Below are 16,980 nucleotides of genomic sequence, written 5' to 3'. Positions count from 1 at the left end.
CCAGTAGGCCACCAATGTTATTCCATTTCAACAGGCTTGAGATACGAATGTTTAAAGTAAAACTCAATTTAGGCCAGAGTCCGTGGCCCTTAAAATTAAAAATATTTGTCTCTGATTTAGGCTACATTCATTTCCTATACGACTATATATGGAAAATAGCTTCCTTTTCTTCTTCTTTCACTACCTCCTGATTGCCACCGGAGCAGCGTGGAGGGCTTGCCTCTGATCCATTTCTTATATTGTTCCCAGTCAGCTGTAAGAAGTTTTATTTGTGCAATCGACTTCCCTCTTTTTTCGACTATCTCCTTGATAACTTCTTCCCACATTATTCTTGGCCTCCCTTTCAGGCGACTTTCCTGGGTTTAGCTTCTGCAAACTGCCTTGTCTTCCTTCCTTTGGACGTGTCCAGACCACCTCAACTGCTGTTCTTCTGTTCTTTTGACTAGCCTACTGGTTCTTGTTGCAATTCCTCTTTGATGTGTTCCGATCTCTCCTAGTTTCACATGCTGTTCTCATCTGTACAGCATTCAAACTGTTAGGACCCAGCTCTCCCATCCATATATTAGTATTGGTTATATAATTGCTTTCTGAACTCTAGTCTTTGTTTTCTTTTCCAACTCTGACTTCCCAAATATAATGTTATTAATTGCGAAGTATGTCGAGGTTGCCTTTTGGACCCCGTTACGGACTTCTAGTTGGAGTTTTTCTGTTCGGCATATTCAGGTTCTGAGGTAGTTGTAGGACTCAACTTGTTCTAATTTTTGTCCTAAGCACATGATCTCTATATTTTCCACCTGCTCCTCCGTCCTTGTAATCATCATAACTTCACTTTTCTTCATATTAACTCTCATACCCCTTTCTGTCTATGTTTCCGTCCATTCCGTCACTGCCTTTTCTAGCTTGCTCTCTGTATCTGTTATGCGCGCAATATACTAAAGCCTGTACATATACTGGTCTCATTTTCCACATCCCAACTAGGCTACAGATTTATCCATTCTGGCTTTACATGTCATTATTTCATCCATAAAGATGATGAACAGTAGTGGGCTTAAACTGTCCCCTCATGTCAAATGTACCTGACCATCCATACATACTACTCCTTCTACCTTTTGAAATACTGATTGCATAGCTCTCATCAGCTTCTTAGGGGTTTCTTTCTTCCTCGGAGCTTTCCACATCTCTTCTCTAGGAACTTCATCAAAAGCCGAGTGTAAACCCAGGAATCCTAGATATGCTGCTTTTTCTCTGTTTAACCATTTATCTATTATAGTTCTAATGGAGTGGTATGGAAAATAGCGCCCACGGGAATAACAATGGGTGATTTGTTGGTATTTCCGGCGCAAAGGATTGCGATACTCTGGATATCCATGGACTCTGGAAATAAAGACAAATCAATGGTATCCCACAACACATAGTATTTTGTGTTCTGCACACTTCGAGAATAAATGCATGTAGGCTATTTTGTAAACGAGAGGAGACGTTTACTGGCTGATGTAATATCAACCATCTTCCATTTTGTACCTCTTTACAAAAGGAAAGAGACTTCTGGTCATGAGTTTAGTGACGACTATAAAAATAAATAAGTGTTAGTAAAAATTGGATATTCGAGTTATGAAATAAGATTCACAAGATGCAATATAGGCCTACTTTTCGTCTCATCCTATCCTCCTGAGACAACTCTTTTTAATGGCTCCATAGGAACCACACAGTATCCTTATCTGTTGGTGAATATGATGAACAGTAATAAAAGAAAGTAGAAATGAAATGTAACAACCATAACACATTCAACCCACGAGCTCAGAAGACTCGTTGGGTTCAACCTTCGAGGATAAAAAGAAAGGAGAGAGCGAGCCAAGGCAAAATGCTTGAAAGCGATGGGACGGATGTGACATTTTCCTTGCCTGCCACTCACGGGTATGTGTCTCTAGTAAGTATTACAAACTCTTTGGGCTAGAGGATTAGGGCAAGACCAGATTCCATTACACAGACTAGTATATACATTCACGAACCTTGAGTTGTTGAGGGTACTAGGAACAATAGACTGTGCCGGTACTATTTCGCATTGTCTGTGACGAGGCTATAGTAGTGATCCTAGTGGTTAGCAACTATCTATGGATGCATATTTCCTACGTATTGAGCTTCGTGACTGTATATAGCCTACTAGACTCTACTATAACATAGAAAAAAACATGGCAGCCATCGAAGATGGTCAGCTGACAATATACAAGATCAGACTCAAATGGAAATTATTCTATAATATAAGTTACAGATAACTTACTGTACAAACAGGCATAACTTATGAGAAAACGCTTTGAAATTATTTGGGCATAAATTCTATAAGAAACCTTCGACCTAGAGTTATTTTTCACATCTACGCATTTCACTTATAACGAAATAGTCTAATATTACTGATTACGTTAAATCACAACTGCATGCATAAAAACAGGTTAATCAACTAGAGTCGGCAGCATTTGGGAAGGAGATCGTCTGCTATATGCTCCGTAGCATTTCTGGTATGTGACGTCACAAGGCGGTACAGTAGAACCAATCGGAATCAGTCTGTAACAAGTGCTTCCCGAGTTCGTTTGTTCACTGTGAGTGTTTCAATACACTGAATAAATAAAACTGACATAATAACTTATGTGTGTAAGGTAAATAAATGGAAGGAGAGATTGTAAAAAGACAAGTATTACACAAGCAGGCGCGGGAAATAGTGTTTAAGGTGTATAATTATTTTTAAAATGCTGGCGAGCAGAATGCTGCCGGCCATCATGGTGATGGCTGCAACGTTGCCAACGCGCAAGAAACGACTGCAGAAGCATATGGTGTGGGACTGGGAACAGTGCAAAGAACGCTAGTAAAGGAAAGGGGGATTGTTTGGTGTCATGTTACAGTAAACAACGCTAAGGTCATTATTATCTTTTGCGAATTTAAATTCTCTCCTGCGCTATTTGTATTGCACACACGTGTAAGTGCGATGTGGCAATGTTGTACGCTGCCTTGCTCTCTCTATCTGTCTCTCTCGGCGCAAACGTTAGCAGACGACCGCCTTCCCAATTGCTGTCGACTTTCTAGTATACTATCCATCATATACAGGCTACTAGAAAAAAACAGAATGTAAACAAAGTAACTGATGTGCAAAAAAAAAAAAAAAAAATTGGAAAATGCAGATTACCTGACATAGCCCTATTTACTTGTTGCCAAGTTCACATTTCTTGTGCATTTTTACTTTGGTTCCAAGTACGTCAGTAACTTTTCTTCTTTAACTGATTTTCAGTTTTTTTCTTTTTTGCCAGTTCCTTGGACACTTTTTTGTTATTAAAAACTCTGGTATAATTAAATATGTTAGCTAACACTTTTACACATTTTTTAACAACTTTTAACAAAGGCACACCACAACTTCATCCACCATCTAGGGGAAGGAAGGGTATTGGCGCTCACCTAAGGAAAACCATTATTTGTTTTTAAAACAATGGTCAATCTTAATACTTTATTCACAAAAAGCAGACATGAACTAGGTTTCTTTACATCTGAAATAGTATTACTTAAGAAAGTATTATATTTAGGGAACTATTAGGAAAACAATGAAAATGAGTAATGAGCAGTATTGCCCGACACTGTAGGGCAATGGCGCTCAACATAGTAAATAACATTCACGCATATTTAGGTGCAGTGATCGCATTTATAATTATATGATCGATCAACCCCACTGCATTCCTTGTGTGTCTAGTTTGCACACACAATACACCGAAACCACACTTCACCATCTTCATCGAATTCTCCACACACAGCGCAAATCTCTTCTACTTCCTGAGGAACTGTGTTTGGATTAATGTCATCTAATTCATCATCGTCACACAAATCATCTTCATCCAGTTCATCTTCTGATGTACTTTCTAATAACTTTCTTTTTGGTTTTTTAATTTTCTTTGCCCTGATCTTTGATAAAGGAGCAATGGTTGATTTTGGTTTTTCAGACTTCTTAGTCTTACGTTTGTCAGCTCTGCACTTCTCTAAGACTTCTAGTTTTTCCTTCATCGGTGATGCTGTAAGTATCTCAGAATGCTGTTTGGTATTGCCGGATCTTCTTTTACTGGTGGTTTTTGAAGAGCCAGGAATAGGTGATATTTGGGTGATTGGTATTGATTTTCTATTTTGATTTGTTTCTAATGCAGAAGGATGCGATGGAATTTCTTGAGAGGTTAAATGTTATGTTTTATTTAACGACGCTCGCAACTGCAGAGGTTATATCAGCGTCGCTCTTGAGAGGTCGTCGGCTGTATAGAAGATATTGAGGGTAAATTCTTGCGACATATTGGCTTCACACTAGTTGCTGACTTGTTCCTTCAATCTGATTATCGTCGTCAATCAATGAAAGAATTGAACCTTCACCTGGTGGGCTCAAATTCATTGCAGCCATAAAATCTTCATCTGAGTAAACATTTCAGTTCAAGGGCCAAATGCCATTTCTTTTCAAGCCATTGGTCGCTTTTTCCACAGAAGAAACTCTACCATATGCTTGATTGAAAAGCTTTGCAATGTCTTATGGAGTGATTTTTTGAGCTGCATGAGGCTTCAGAAAAGTTTCGCATTCTTTGTTGAACACTGATTTTAATGGTCCACAGAAGGTGCGGTCAAGGGGCTGCAATCTGTAGGAGATATTGAAATGATGTGGATGCCTGTGTCTTTCCAAAAGGAATGTGAAGAATATGATGTGTGACTGCTGTGGATGTCCATTATAAGGAGAAAATGGTTATCGATGGAAGCACTGGTTTCCTTTGCAAAGTGTTGTAACAAGACAGTGAAAAGTTGAGACATCATCCACCCATTTTTAGAGCACTTGTACAGTGCTCCTGCAGGTCCATCATACTGTAGCTGAGGTGACATTCGTTGGCGCGGGAAGATAAACATCGGGGGAATGTACTGTTCCGCAGCACTAACTGCACAATAGACCGTAATATTCTTCCCCCTCTCCCAGCTGGTAATGGCACCAACTTGTTTCGTCCCTTTAGATGCAATAGTGCGCGAAGGAGTATGGACAGTTGAGACCTCCGTCTCGTCTACATTGTAGATCCTCGTGGCTGGAAAGTTGAATTTTGAAAACAGTGACTCAAGTTTGCTATAGACTCGTTGAATTTCATCCTTATTAAATGCCAGAATACAGTTAACGCTTTTTGCTTCAGGTTTCCTTAAGCTCAATTTTGGATGCCATCTTAAGAAACCGTAAAACCAATCTTTTCCAGCTTCCATTTTGTCTCTGGAAAAGTTATTTTTAATTTCATGTTTTCCTGCATATTCAAAAACTATCTTTTTGAGTTCGGAAGCTGTAATACCAAAGTATAATCTAGAAATCGTGAAAACATACTCTTCAGTTTCATTTTCTTGTTCCTCACTGAAAACACATTTTGCACCTAAAGAGGGGACATAAGGATTTCCCACTTTACTCTGTCCTTAAGTTATATTATGCTGAAAGGGATATTGAATTGCCGAGGTGCTTGTCAAATTGATGTTCCTGAAGAAACTGTTCTAAAAGCTGTTTTCATGGGCTCATTGTTCATGCTGCCTTATTTGTACACCTTTCTCTTTTTTTCGGCATCTGTTAATAGTCGAATTACGAAGTTAATTAATAACAGAATAAATAGAGACATCGCACGTCGTTAAAATAGAAAGCATAATAATATTTAACATATTCAATGCTTTAAATAACATTTTATTGCAGCAATATAAGAATATAGGCTTAAATGGACTGTTTTCTGCAAGGAAATAACCTCAGCTGGAGGGTAATACCGCTCACTTGAGCGCCACAACCCTCCGTAGCAATATTGAAATTCTTAACATGTAGCGATGAAAGAAGCTTATTACTGATGTTTATAAATATATCAATGTGAAGCTGACTTTATCCCCTACATAAGCATATTAATTGTTAATAATGTAAAAGAATATTTGTTCACATACCTTCAGTTTGAAATATGTGTGTTCTTGTAACAAAATACTAACAAAAATATTCTCGCTCACAACAACTAAATGTGCCTTCCCACGGTAACCGTTCAACTACTATGCACTTAGTACAGTGTCCGCAAAATAGCAAAAATAGCAAAAAGCTCTTCAAAATTTAAACCAAGCAGATATATTAGCATGAGCGCGATTGCCCTTTGAGCGGTACAACCCTCCGTTCCCCTACTATATTAGCTTACAGAGTTTTCAATGAACTGAATTCTTAATATTATCATAGCAACTCTCAGGTTTTTAACTTAAAAAATTCAGACTCGTAATTGTTGCTAATCAGTACTTGCATGAGTCGATAAATTTCACAATATGCCTATAAGCATTCTTTCAGAGACTGACATAGTATGATTATTAGAATTAACAAGTTAACTCACCAAATTATCAAATTTGCTCCAGCTGTCACATTTCAAGTCACATCTAAATTACTCGAAACTTTAAAACTCAATGACACAGATGGTGTACATCACTACGTATATCCATCATAAGTTAATCTATTTTAATGAAAAAGATGTAATCTTCCTTGATGATAGTTATGAATGGATTAATGTCTTTTCCCGTAATTTCACTTGTGAAATAGCCTAATCAAAATTTGCAATGTTATCTTGTTGATACCATTCAATAAAGTTATTCTCATCTTTCTGTAAAATCTGCTGCACACGCTCTTGAGAATCTTTTCTTTCTTTGCTAAGTTTCACTGCGAGATAAGATGAATGATTAGGAAAAATTATAGGATAACCATCATTAGTCAGGTTTGTTTGGAATTTTCAGAGGAACACGAATAAGTTCACTATTCAGCAAAGGGAAAATATCTTCTCTAACCACAAACATAAGTTTGAAATATATAACACATACTGTTTTATCATTCACTTCAAAATTATCACGTTGTATATTCTTCAGCCAATTTCCCCTCAATGTTTTCTCTTTACGAAATTTAAAAACTGTAATATATGGTGCTTTGCCATAGTTCGATTTCTAACCAGACACACAACAGGAATGACCCATTTCACAACCAAATTTGCTGCTTACGATTACAATATATTAAATTAAATGAATGTCTACGAACTGACTTACGTAAAATCATTACTTAATCACTCAGAAACTACAAATACATTAGTTTATCCTCTCAACTTAACACCAAACGAAACTACTTTGTAAATCACCGCCTGCACCTATTCGACAGTGCCGCCAACTCCAATTTGCGAAAAGTCACTATACACTTACAAAAACTCACCAAATTTAACGTCATAAAACCCACCTAATTTTTGTTTCTACAAATTTTTTTGCACTTAATTGTTAAATAATGAGTAGATAAGATATAAATAATTATTAAACACTCAATATCGAAACTATAAAATTAGTGATTTCACATTTTTCAGATAAAGGTGTAGAAGATGAAGTTTGAAACACCTGCAGCTGCAGTTGAAGTTCAAATTTTTAACATGATTGTGTTGAAGAAATTAAACATTATAACAATACATAACACTCCGTCTTAGTGCAGCCCTAATTTCAAAATTTATTGAAATTTCTATTCTATTTCTAATTTTGTTTTTTTTTCTCTCTATGAGGCCGGGAGGAGAACATCTCTATGCACCGCGACCTGAGGTCTATTGTGCACCCCTGGGATGAGTTATAGCTCAACGACCGCACCCACGTCGAACCGACCTAAATCCCAACACCCTAATGACCAGTTCCACCATCCCTCTAAGTCCGTGTAGGTACCATTCCACCACAACAGCACCCTCACATTCCCCCCTTAAATGGTCTAAGGTATAGGCCACCCCTCCCATCGGGAGGGGAGTGGGTTCCGCTGCTGGGTCACCAACTACTATGCTTTGGCATATCCATAGAGCCAGCCAAGAGCGTCAGGAGCTTTGGATGGCTGCCGCAGGCGCAATCTGAAAACTAAGTACACAATCAGAATGATAAGGAAAGGATGATGAGGGGGGAAAGGAAGTGACGAGAATAAGTGGGGTTCCATATGCCTGATAAAGTTACCTGATATTCATTCATAGGAGGGAAAAACCCTGAAAAAAAAATACCTCACCCAGGCAACTTGTCCCAAGCAGGGAATCGAACCCTGGCCCGCTAAGTTCAGGAGCGAACGCACTACCACAAGACCACAGTGGTGGACTAATTTTGGTTTAATGATAATGCTTCGAAACCACTTCTGAATTTCACCAAGCAAGACATAACATTGATGGTGCGAACTTGGTATGCTAATTCTTTTAATGGTTTTGTATTTGATACCTCTTTGTACTGGAAAACTTTATCCCAAAAATCAATAGTAAAGCTGAAATTTTCCATTTCATCAAGTTCATCGTGCGCTATTGTACTTAAATGTTTTCAGTAACTTTTTTGGCTGTGTTGAATTAAGAAAACCTTGATTTGTTGTAGAACATAATGGAAACTTAAACTAGCAACATTTTTCAGTATTTTCATACATTCATAAAGTCTTTTCAGCAGTTGCTTGATTGGAGGAACAATAAAAGAAACACGCCATCATTAAATTAATTTTTCACTTTGTGGATTAAGGCTGTGTTCTGTTTTCAGTTCCAGCCATTGGGTTATTATGTAGTTAAGGGCAGAGTACATTGATACCTGAAGTCATCTAATATTGCAAGACAAGTATTTTGAACAAGGGCACCTGCAGGATCCAATCTTTGCAGCGATGTCGATGATGACGCCAGGATCTAGTAGGCTCTGAGGTTGGTGTGAAAGATACACCAAAACAGCTGTAAGCCACACGTGCTTATATAATTTAACACTAGTAAGTTTGCCATTTAACCAATCATTTATATTTAAGTGTTAAAAGTAGTGTACACAAGATTCAAGATGGAACAACATTACCTTGAACTACTTGACTTTCAAAATGAATTGTGAATGCGTCTCTTAACTGTTTTTCCCTTTCTACGTTTTGCTGATCCAGTTTTGGTACATGCTATTCTCTTTCCAGAGTAGGTAGGTGGCTTCTGATCTAAGTTGTAATTACCACTTGGTCAGGTTCAGCATCTATATGAGAACATACCTATGTAGCCAAATTAATCACAGGATCACAAAACCTGATTCACGAAATTTCTTGGCTATTTTATAAACTCCGAATTTACCAAGAGGATCAACTTGCAGAAACTTCCTTTGAAGTTGTCAATGACATCTCTATAAGACGAACATTTTAACAACGTAATGTTTATGAAAGTCCATCACTGTATCTGCGTGGTATAAGGCATTATGCTTTGGCCTAGTGATACGAAATGACCGCTGGTTCCAGTCCTCAGGGGAGAGAACAAATTTTCTCATGAAATCTCGACCAGTGTATAGGAACCAGTGACCACTCAGCAGCATGTTGAATTTGGGGAGCTACAACACATAGTGAAATCCGGTCTCGTGAGCCAGCTGTAATGGCTGGGGCAGGGATTATTGTGCTAATCACATGTTACCTTCATACCAGTATTGCTTTGATTATCGTTCACACTTGCTGAGGCATGCAGACGTGAGGCCAGCAGTCGACTGATGATCTTGACCCTCCATGGGCTGTTGTGCCAAGGATCTATTTATATATTTATGAGTCATTCCACGTAAACTTTGACATAACCATACAATTTTAAAGCTAATTTTTTTGTGCATTTTGACAGGTAATAATTAATTTTATGGTTATTGGCATATAACAACCAAATACTGATCCCGTGTGTTCAGTAATATTCCAGATTTTTAAATTTAAAGTACGGATAAAACTAAATGCCTTGAATTTATCATTTCTGTGGTTGGCTAAACTATGTTGTGCAACTCACTATTCTTTTGTTTTGAAGGGTGCCATTGTTTCTCCTTTAATATTGGAGAGAAATACATGTTGTTCATAGGTTCTCCAGTTTTTATATTAAATATATTAATCACATTTACTTTAGCACAGTTAATAGCACATAATGTCCCAATCGTCACACAAAATATGAATAATAATATTTTTCATATATTTAGAATAATAAGTGTAAGAATAGTGAACACGGCATGACTACTCAGTACGGATTTAACTTAAGTCCATCTGAAGATCAATTAACTGTAATGGGCTTCGCAGATGATATTGTTATCATTGATAAAGACAAAAAATCCGCTTTAACACTCTTCAATCATGCATTTCAACAATTCGATGAAATCGGACTAGATATTAACATTAACAAGTGTAAAGGCATTTGTATTAAAAGAGGGTCAGCTGTTTGAAGAAAATTTCCACATATCATCTGGAAATGAAATAGCTGGTTTGCAAAGAGGTGACTTCATTCGCTATCTAGGAGTCAATTTTTATGATGAGATTAATTTTGATCCTCTTTCAACATTGTCTAAAGTAAGAACAAATGTAGAATTACTTATTTCTTCACCACACTTACAAGCAGATCAAAAATACAACATCATTAACACCTCAATCTGTCCTAGTCTAATATATCCATTTCAGACAGTGCCTCCAAAAAGAATTTCTAATAAATTCATAATGGATGCAGATATTATGACTGCAACTGCCTAATGACCTTCCTGCAGATATGTTGTATACAGACACAAAATTCAAGGGATTGAGTTTATTTTGTTCAGCATGGGAATTATACTTACAACATATAAATGCATGTAAGATATTGCTTAAATCCAATAATTCCTTCCTACATGCTACAATGCCATTATCCCAAGAAATTACATCCAGTCTCACAGCACTCAATATCACCGAATCAGCAAATATTTTAAATAAATACGGCACTGTAGATACGCGAAAGGTACGGCAAGTATTAAGAGAAAAAGCGTTTGAGAACTGGAGCCAGAAAAAACATAAAGGCAAAGGCGTGCTCTTATACCAACAATATACCCCGGCTTGTAAGTGGATCCGGAATCTGTAGTGAGTGGAGGGAAGCGATCAAGATGAATGCGAACGTGTCAGCTGTGCGTAGTGTACCTGGCAGGTCTTCGGGCAGTAACCTCTGTCGACGTTGCGACAGGGAGGTTGAAACCCTCGTCCATGTCCTAGGGGCCTGTTCTCACAGTGAACTTCTACGAAATACGCGGCATCATACAGTAAGATCTATAATAGCAACTGCCTTAAGGAACAAAGGTTATTCAGTATATGAAGAAGTACACGGCATATCCAGTGAGGGCAGTAATCGAAGAATCGACATAATTGCATTTAAACCTCCCTCTCTTGAAGGTTACATCATAGATCCTAATGTGAGATTCGAATTGCACGAACACCAGCCAGAAGAAGTACACGAGGAAAAAAGAAATATATACGAACCTTCCATCAGTTTTTATAAGGACAAATACCATCTGGAATCCATCGTCATTATGGGACTAATGATAGGAGCCCGTGGGACCGTACCCCGGTTCCTAGTCGACTTCTGTAAATCTTTTGGCCTGCATAAAAATATTTTAAGAGATCTAACAATTGCAGCACTCAAAGGCTCAATAGCTATTTTCAGGCATCATACATATGGACCATGACTAATTCGGATCTCCTTGACGTTACTTCGTTTAATATCATGTGTTTCAATATAATTCAAACTGTTACTTTTCACTCTAACAACAATGTATCACTAAGCCTCAAGGCATTTACTCTAATGTATCATGGTACTCTTTGTCGATGGCAACCTGTAGTGGTTACAGGAAGAAATTAAATAAAAATATGGTACCACTTTAATATGAGGCTGCAGGGAAACCAGCAGGAATGTGGCCAGAACAAGACAGCTCTCCTAAACCTTGAAGAGTTGATGATGATGTTATCACTTTATATAGAAATTAGCCTATGTGCATGCAGATATCATCGTATACGATTAAAAAGTTCACACAATGTGGCAACCGTCACATACATAAACCCAGAGGTTCATTGCCACCCTCACATAACCTCGCAATCGGTCCCTATCCTGAGCAAGCTTAATCCAGTCCCAATGCGTGCAGTTCTGTGTTGTGTAACTTTCTCCATTCTTCTGTAACTTCATCCTCTTACTCCAAATATTTTCCTAAGCACCTTATTTTCTGTTACTCTCTCAAAGTGGGAATCAAAGTTTTATAACCATACAGAAAAACCAATAATATAACTGTTTTATAAATCCTAACTTTCAGCTTTTTTTGAAAACAGACTGAATGACAAAAGCTTCTCAACCGAATAATAACAGACTTTTTCCATATTTATTTTGCGTTTTAATCTCCTCTCGTATATAATTTATATTTGCTGCAAGGTATTTGAATTTTTCCATCTTTACAAAGGATAAATTTCCAATTTTTGTATCTCCATTTCGTACTATGTTCTGGTCACGAGACTTACTTACTTACAAATGTCTTTTAAGGAACCCCAGATTCATTGTTGCCCTCACATAAGCCCACCATTGGTCTCTATCCTGTGCAAGATTAATCCAGTCTCTATCATCATATCCCACCTCCCTCAAGTCCATTTTAATATTATCTTCCCATCTATGTTTCGGCCTCCCTAAAGATCTTTTTCCTTCCAATCTCCCAACTAACACTCTATATGCATTTCTGGATTCGCCCATATGTGCTACATGCCCTACCCATCTTAAACATCTGGATTTAATATTCCTAATTATGTCAGGTGACGAATACAATGCATGCAGTTCTGCGTTGTGTAACTGTCTCCATTCTCCTGTAACTTCATCCCTCTTAGCCCCAAATATTTTCCTAAGAACCTTATTCTCAAACACCCTTAATCTCTATTTCCTTCTCAAAGTGAGAGTCCAAGTTTCACAACCATACAGAGCAACTGGTAATGTAACTGTTTTATAAATTCTAACTCTGGTCACGAGACATAATTAGTATTTGGTCTTTCCAGGATTTACTTTCAAACCTTTCAAGTAAAATTTCCGTGTTTTCTAAAGCATCATATCTACTGTGTATATGAGGTCTTATACACTGCTACCTAAAGTATCAGGAAAAAAATATAAGTTGATATTACTTATCCCAAAACTTAACAGAAATCTTGTCTTAAAGAACTCTTGTGGGAACTTCATGTCATGAAATGGTTACAACTGTCACAGAAAAAAAGTATGTTTTGTAGAATGTACAGTCTCTATTGTAATGTTCTTTTAGTGATTTTGAAGCACTTTTGTAAAAATAAATTTTGAACAAATTTGAACATTTAGTTCTATTTTTTTTTCTTTCATGAATAATTATAGTACAATGTCACAAACTGTCACAATGGAATGACCCTTATATTGCTTATAAAAATTCTTTCTTGGATTGTGAAAGCTATTTGACATTACCCCATTACATTATTGATATATAAATTATAAATCACTAACTCATTACTAAACACTATACATTAAATGCCATGTGACTGCAAAGACAAAACCAGACTGCAGACCATAGCCTCACACTCATGACATGCTATTAAGTACCAAGCCTTGTCGAGTCATGGGCACCGGCCTGAAAGCTGCTATTCCCCATATCCAGTCCAGTACAGCTTCCACATTGTATTCCTAGTCTAATAAAAAAACAATCCATGTCTTCTTACTTGAATATACCGCTGGTTCTTATGGCTTTTCTTTGTAAATGACTGTAATGAAACAGGTCAAAAGAGGAATAAATTGGTGAGAATGATCAAACATCTATATTGATCTATTTCTTCATAGAAGTTGAGTCCTAGACCATATTACTGTAAAAATATACTCACCATGCTTCGTACGCTCTGCAAAATAAGAGTTTCTTGTCCATACTTACGTTAATGTGAATGCACAAGATGAACAAGGCTAGTGCACCATACAATATTTACACAAATATATAGTTGAACAGACAAGTGCAGTACATATACAAAGTTGTGCATAACTTCATTTTTATATTTTGAATAAGATAGTTTTCTCAATTTCAAACATAGCAGCAATCATTTCTATTACTTGTCACCTATAATTTTAGTTTTCTTACGGATTCCTTACATAATTTTGTTCAAATAAATAAAAAATATTACTATTAATTTAGAATCATGAGATATCTCAAACATCCGAAATTTATATTGACAGTATATTTTTTACATGTAATTAAATGCAATAATGTCATATGAAAGGTGTAAAATATATATATATATATATATATATATATACGCTTTCAGAGAAACTTAAGGTTTTACTCACCAATTTGTAACAATGCAATCTTGTATGGAATTTATCTAGAAATGAATGTGAAATTGCATCCATATTTCCAAATTGGTACAGAAAAGAGCAATTGTAACAGAAAATTAATGTTACATTTTTGTTAAGTTTCTTGCAATATCATTATAAAAAACGTGCATATATTATACCATATTTGTATTTTGTAGCACAAAATGAAAGGGGTACTTTATTATTTGCATAATATTAAAATAAAGTCATGAAAATACTAAACTGCACTCAAAAGTTACATACTAAAACATTTTCTAAGCGTAAAAAAATCACACATTTTTATAATATTGACCTGCTATTAAACTGACAAAAATCCAAACAGCATCATACACAGAATTAAAACGAGCCTGAGATCACACTTCTACTTCCCATGGAATATTAGTTTATTAAATTAATTTAAGTATGAATCACTTCACAGTAGATGATTATCTCATAAGTTCAACAGGGTGGACAAGCAGTTAATCAAGAAATAAAAGTAATATACAGTAAACTTATATAAATGTAACTGTAGGCTAATTATATATTATTCACCTGCACTATAATCAGACAGCTGCAAATTAAGGTATAGAAATGTTATGTTTTATTTAACGACGCTCGGAACTGCAGAGGTTATATCAGCGTCGCCGGATATGCCGGAATTTTGTCCCGCAGGAGTTCTTTTACATGCCAGTAAATCTACTGACATGAGCCTGTCGCATTTAAGCACACTTAAATGCCATCGACCTGGCCCGGGATCGAACCCGCAACCTTGGGTATAGAAGGCCAGCGCTATACCAACTTGCCAACCAGGTAGACAAATTAAGGTATAAAAGCAATGTACTGGTGCAACTGGTTTTCAAACAATCTGAAACTCGTCATATTCAGCTCTTTTATTTTCAGGTGTGTGCATGTTATGAAGGAATATCTTCGACTCTATTATCCTATTTAAAGAAAGTTCGACTACGGTCTTAGACCCTGCGATTTGCTTTGAACGAGACACGAATCAGGCACTGCAGATAAATGACAAGAGAGCTGAATATGTACTGTACCTGTCTTCCATACCTCAGTGAAAAATATGGCACTTCGCTTTACAACTGGGATGTTACAGGCTTACTATTTGGAGTGAGGGGTTGTTTACCAAAATTTACATGTAATATCCTTAAATCCTTTAAAACTCGCTTTTATGAGGTTCACAAGATTGTGATGGAAATTCTGAAAGCCTCTCTTCAAATTCTACACTATGATTTATATGTTAACACATAAATTTTTGTTTTAATGTACAAATCGAATAAGTATTTTACTCGTTTCATTTCCCTTTACCCTTTATGTTTGTTAATTTCGGACCCCAGTGGTCAACCTCACTTGAGGCAAATGATTTTAAATATATCTCAGTAGGGTCATTCCATACAAAATTTTAAAATTTGTAACGTCAAGTTCTGGATTTTTTTCAATATTCTAGTAAATGAATGTCATAATAATAAATAGTTAAATGGCCTAATATAAACTTCATCTCACCAATGGTTGAAAAGTAATGAAGGGTGAAATATTCGGGGAGCTGATATGTAGACTATTGCTAAAAATATTATTAAAATGACATGCTTCATTGTATCAACGTAAAAATTGTGCCAATACAATGATGACTCTATATATTTAAACTCACTTCTGACTTATTATGGATTTTTACTTCGTGCATGTATTAAAACTTACAGTAAAATAAAAAATGTTAATGGTTTTCAAATCGAATATTTTTTTACCATGCTCTTTTTTTCTACGGTGAGAAACAATTTCTTAATCTATTACAAAAATTTTATGATGCGATCTCTAATACTTTGGGAAAAATTAAATAAACCAGAATTGCAAATGTTGCCATTAAGGATCAAAGTTGCGTGCAGAGTATTACGTCACGCGCTCATACCAGACATCCACACGTGTGCTTAGCGATCGGTATGACAAATGCCAGATGTTGCGACATTTTGCTCAATGGTACACTAATAGATTTCACGTGGGAGTTTCTTTTTTTCTATTATAATCTCAGTGCAACTTTTTCCCTTCAGTTTAGAGGGTGGTTTTGTTCTGTTCTGTCATTGTAACTTTTCCCTTCAGTTTAGAAGGCGATTTTGATCTATTCCATCATTGTAAGTTGTAAGTGTTCAATATGCCTAAATTAAAGACGAAAAGTTGGAGTCATCTGTGGTGTTGCAACACTTTCGGACTTTAAAAACATTCGTTACAAGTCTGTATATGAAAAGTGACAAGTAGCATGTGTAAAAAGGTCCCGCATTTAGTGGTAGGTGATGTAATTTGAGAACGCTTTTGCGATAAGATTTCAAAAATTAAAATAATTAGTGAAGTTGCTCGGACTGAAAGTGAGGTCGACAAATGAACAAGCGAAGAAGAATGCTTACAAACAGAGGCGGGAAATTCAACAAGTGAAGAAGCATATGCTCCTGAACGTAAGGAACTTTAAATGTATCTATCAGAAATGTTGACGTCATTGTTACAGAGTAATTTAGTACAAGGAATGGATGACAACTGACAGGGCCAATATGATTTTAGTGAAAGTGACTGTGTAAATTTCATTAATAACTTCATTGGTTGGCTTAAAAAATTCAAGATACTGTACACAACTTCATTGGAAAGTCCCAAGCAAATTATTTAAGTAGCTGAAAAATGAAATAAAGCCCAGTGAGTTCATTATCATTGGTGATTTTTCAGAGAATTGCAGTTTCATTATTCAGGATGCTACACAAGGTCATCACTGGAGTACTTCTCAAGCAACAATACATCCATTCACACTATATATTACAGAAATTCAATGGTGGTAATTTAGAGAATCTTTGTTTTTCAGTAATTTCGGAATATT

The 16,980-nt window shown here is 36.3% G+C and overlaps 1 protein-coding gene across 10 annotated transcripts in view; it reads right to left on the bottom strand.

The window, feature by feature from the left end:
- LOC138715548 (uncharacterized) overlaps positions 1–16,980 on the bottom strand; it is a 134,803-nt gene that overhangs the window by 57,758 nt on the left and 60,065 nt on the right. Inside the window, exon 1 of one of the 10 annotated variants that reach the window (XR_011336437.1) lies at positions 7,078–7,263. The exons of 8 other annotated variants lie outside the window; for them this stretch is intronic. The gene's annotated coding sequence lies outside the window, so the exon portion shown is untranslated. One more of the 10 variants, XR_011336428.1, reaches the window with a different exon arrangement.

The sequence above is a fragment of the Periplaneta americana genome, chromosome 15, assembly GCF_040183065.1.
Source record: "Periplaneta americana isolate PAMFEO1 chromosome 15, P.americana_PAMFEO1_priV1, whole genome shotgun sequence".
Lineage (NCBI taxonomy): Eukaryota > Metazoa > Arthropoda > Insecta > Blattodea > Blattidae > Periplaneta > Periplaneta americana.
Note: the sequence above shows the minus strand (reverse complement) of the source record. Positions and strands in the feature narration are given on the sequence as shown.